Here is a 4,319-nt window from a genome sequence, read left to right on the forward strand (position 1 = left end):
TGACCCTCACGCTCTGGGTTTCCTTCCTTCCCTTCCCTCGTGGGTTAGTGAGCAAGTGCTCGTGTGGAATTTCCCCTGAGTACTGTTCTCCCCAGGCACTGACCGCGGGGAACAGCTCCGAGCAGCATTTTCCAGAGCATTTTCTCTGGGAGCCAGGCCCTGAGGTTGGAGTACATGCAAATTGATCATCTGTTGGATATTCACGAGGCGCATTAGCATATTAAAGGAGGCGATAAGTTCCGCAGTGATTAAGGCTGCCTAGTTTTGTCTGCTTTGCACTTCCCAAATATTTGTGACCAAGGCCGGCCTGGTTTTAAAATAACACCTGTTCCTCCACGTCACCCCGGGCTCTGAGGGATGTCCCAGTGCCCTCTCACCTCCATTGCTCAGGGACACGTGGGTCTCCGGTCACCTCTTGGCACTGACAGGTCTCTGCAGGGTGAGGAGGCCCTGTTTGCTTATGGTCGATAATTCCAAAGAGAACCCGGGCCTCTCTGTAGACGGACACGCTGCTCCAGGCTTCCGTGGCAAGGTTCACCCTCCCGCCGCCAGATGCGTGTGAGGGGCTCTCGGACAGAACGTGCCGGGAGGCGGAGGCGCAGTGGGACCAGCGACGTGCGGAGGGTGGACCCTCCTTCTGGGTCCCTAAAGCAAACGACTAACAAGAGGCAGATGGGTAACAGTGAGCAGCTGTCCCATGGCGGCCCGAGCCCCAGGCGGGCTCCACACTTAGGTGCCGCTGATGTCCGTGGTAGCTGAGGCTCACGGCCCACCTGCTCTCTAGGTGCCGTCTCCCCCTGTTACAGGTGAGGGAACTGAGATTGGGAGCCGGCTGCCTCTTGCCTGGTGTCAGACGTAGGCGGGGTTCAGCTCGGTCTGCCTCGGAACCCAGGGTTTTCCTAAACACCCGTGTGGCTGCCGCTGTCTGGTCAGATGTCCCAAACCCCAGAGCCGGGGAGTTGCAGAGCCGGTCACTTCTTAGCAGGCTCAGCCGCTTAAGTGAGCACCTCGCACTCAGGAAGCCGGAGCCGCCCTGTCGCTGACGGGCATCGAGGGGAAGGTCACGGCGACCTTAAACGTGTTATTTCTTCTTGGGTGAGCAAGTCATCAAGACTCACAAAAAGTACAAAGATGGCGGAGGAGCTGCAGGACCCGCAGGTGCCATCCCGGCGTCCTCTGCTCTCCCAGAGGCAGGCCGCACGGTCAGTGTGTAGGTATCACGCGTGTACACAAGGCTGCGACACGGGAGACGTCGCCGGAGCGAGTCATCCTTGGCCGTTCATTTGGTCACTCAGTCGTATCTTTGGAGCTCTTTCTACGCAAGTGTCTAAAGCTACACCGTTCATCCCCCCACCTTTTTCTTCTGCAGCAACAACTTATTATTTTGAAACAGAAAAGTTGCAAGAATAAGAATAGGTCAGAGAATCTTCAAATACCCTTTCTCCAGATTTATTATTTTGCCCGATTTGCTATATGCGTGTGTATAGTGTGTGCATAGCTAATGTGCGTATATAAACACATTATATGAAATATAATTTAATTACAAATACTGTAATTTTCTCTCCTGAGTCATTTGAGGATGAGTATTGAGGATCATGTCCCTAAATACTTCCCTGCACATTTCCTAAAAGTAAACATATTCTCTCCATAGTCGTGGTAGTTATCAACTTCTCTATGTTTAATATGGATGTACAGTCCACCACCTGTCTTCCATTTCTGTCAATTAACGGAATAATGTCCTTTGCAGTATTTCCCCTCCAATCTAGGAGCCGGTCTAAGATCAGATATTGTATTTAGTGGTCACGTCTTTTGTTTTTCTACAGTCACCTGCTGTATTTTATGATGATGGCGTTTTTGAAGGATACCATTTAGTGGTCACGTCTTTTGTTTTTCTACTAATATGGAGTATTTTCACAGTCATCTGCTGTATTTTATGATGATGGCGTTTTTGAAGGATACTATCACTTGATAAAACGGACTGTTTCTTACTTGGGGTTTTCTGATGTCCTCTCATTATTAGATGGATGAATGGACTTGGGGCGTTTTCAGCCAGGATTCGTCGGTGAGAGTCTTCAGGGCACCTCACCTGCACCGTCACAATGTCCACCTGCCCTCGTTGGTGATGCTAACTGTGATCACCTGGTCAAGGTGTGGTCTGGTTTGTCTACTGTAAAGTGACTGTCTTTTCCCCTTGCAACGAATACGCAGTCCGTGGGGAAGCATGTCGGACGAGGCAAATACCTGCTCCTCATCAGCATTCCCACCCAGACCCAGCAGCCGCTGGAGGGGTTTGCCTGAGCCGGTCTTTATTACACAGCTGCAAACTCTGATTTGCCAGCTGCGACCATCCCTCCAGGGGTACCCGTGGGCTGGACGCCCTGCTGGAAGTGAGGGTCCTCCCTTCTCCCCTTTGTATGTGTCCACTCTTCTAGTAATTAAGGACTCAGCAGTTCGGATTTCCAGTGTCTATAGTTTATTACTATCCCTAGTTATCTTGGCCTTCAAATTGTCCCAGCTGTGGCCAGCGGACTCCCCTTCTGTCCTTGTGACATGCACCCATCGTTTGTTTGAGACTTCCTTACTTCCTGGCGTTACAAAATGCTCCGAGCTCGTCACAGACCTGCCTGCCTCAGCCCTGCGTCGGACCTCGGGGTTCTTCTGTCGGGCCTGGCCTCGTGGACCAAGGTCTGCAGGCTGGCGGGTCCTCGCCACTGGGTCTCCTGGCTTCTGCCTCCTCCATTCTTTTCACCACGGCTGGCAGGTCACAGGATGGCCACACACTCGTTTGTCCATTGCCCTGTGGATGCGTCTTCAGGTTGTTCCTCAGGTAACTCTCCGTGAATCGTCACGTGCGCGCTCTCCGTGCCTTTGTGCAGGAGTGTCTCTCCGAGGACGGGCGTGAGATGAGCTTGCTTGTTTGTAGGTGTGTGTATTCAGATGTCACTAGATACTGATGATTTCGTCTCCACCGCGGCTCCACCGACTTGGAGCCCAGCCAGCAGGATCCCAGCGTCCTTACTCTCCACCTCCTTGCTGCTGCCCGGTATTGTCAGACACACATGTCTGCGTACCTGTGTGAGTGTTAGAGTTACATGTATGTGTGTGTACCTGTGTATCTTTATTTTTTCATTTTGACTGAACCCTTTTAATGGCAAACATTATGACACTACCCATCCGGGAGACAGAAACCGCACCTGCTGTTTGAGGGGAGAGAATGTGCTCTCCTGGCTTCGCTGGGGGTGCAGTCATTAGCCGGTAACTGGAGGAGGAAAGGGGGACTCTGAGGAGCCGCGGAGGAGGCAGTGCCGGGAGCGGGCACCATCCTTAGGGCTCCGGGCAGAGCAGCGAGCGGCCCCTCTCGCCTGGGCCTGCCTGGCGCGCTGGGTCTCTGGAGATTTGCGGCAGGAAGGGGATGTCGCTAAAAAGTCCCCACGGAGGAGGTTCCCGCTCATCCTTCACGACTCAGACACCAATGCTGTACCTTCCCCAACATCGGCCTCCCTCACCGGCCCAGGGGGAGCTGGAGGGCCACGTCTGGGGTGCCTTTCCCTCTCTGTCCTGCCGCCCGGCTGGTGCGGAGTGGGAGGGAACTGGCGAGCGGGCAGATGCCTGGAATGTTCTCCTGGGCCTCTCTTGCCCGCGGGACAGGCTGCGTCTTGTCCCCGTGCCCGTCCCCGCTCCTGAAACTCCAGGGAGTGAGTCACTGAGCACAGACACTTACCTCGTGGAGGAATGAAGAAACATGGCATTTTCTTATGTTCTTGTCAATTTCCGGAAAAGCAACCAACAAACCAAAAGCAAACCCCCAACCCCCCACAGAGGTCCTCCACTTGCCAAACACCATGGAGGTTAAGCTCCAAAGATGGGGTGTCAAGCCGGCTCCTGGCCAGGGAGCGGTGGGCCTCCCCGGGGCCTCGGGGCTGTTACAGCCGCAGGGCAGGGGGACAAGGCATCTGAGCCGGTGACTTACCTCCAGCTGGAGCGGTGACTGCGGCCTGTCACTGGGCCGTGCGAGCCGGACCTGCCAACACCGGGCTGAGGATGGAGGGCGGGAGCCTCCTGTGTTGGTTCTGTAACTCTCTGAACTCCCGGGGAGAGCTAGAGCGAGAGCATGGGCACACTCTCCGTTTTCAGGCACGTATTTGGCCTCTCACAGTCCGAGACGTGGCCTGGCCTGGGGAGGCCGGAGGAGCTTGGGGCCAAGGCCATGAGAGACCCTCAGAGGGCACCGGGGGGGGGGAGAGACAGATGTGCCGGGGGGCCTCCTCTCCTTTCTGCAGTGCCCGCTAGACCCTCTGTGCCCGGCGCTGGGAGGGCTG

The sequence above is a fragment of the Myotis brandtii genome, unplaced genomic scaffold (genome assembly GCF_000412655.1).
Source record: "Myotis brandtii unplaced genomic scaffold, ASM41265v1 scaffold6, whole genome shotgun sequence".
Classification (NCBI taxonomy): Eukaryota; Metazoa; Chordata; class Mammalia; order Chiroptera; family Vespertilionidae; genus Myotis; species Myotis brandtii.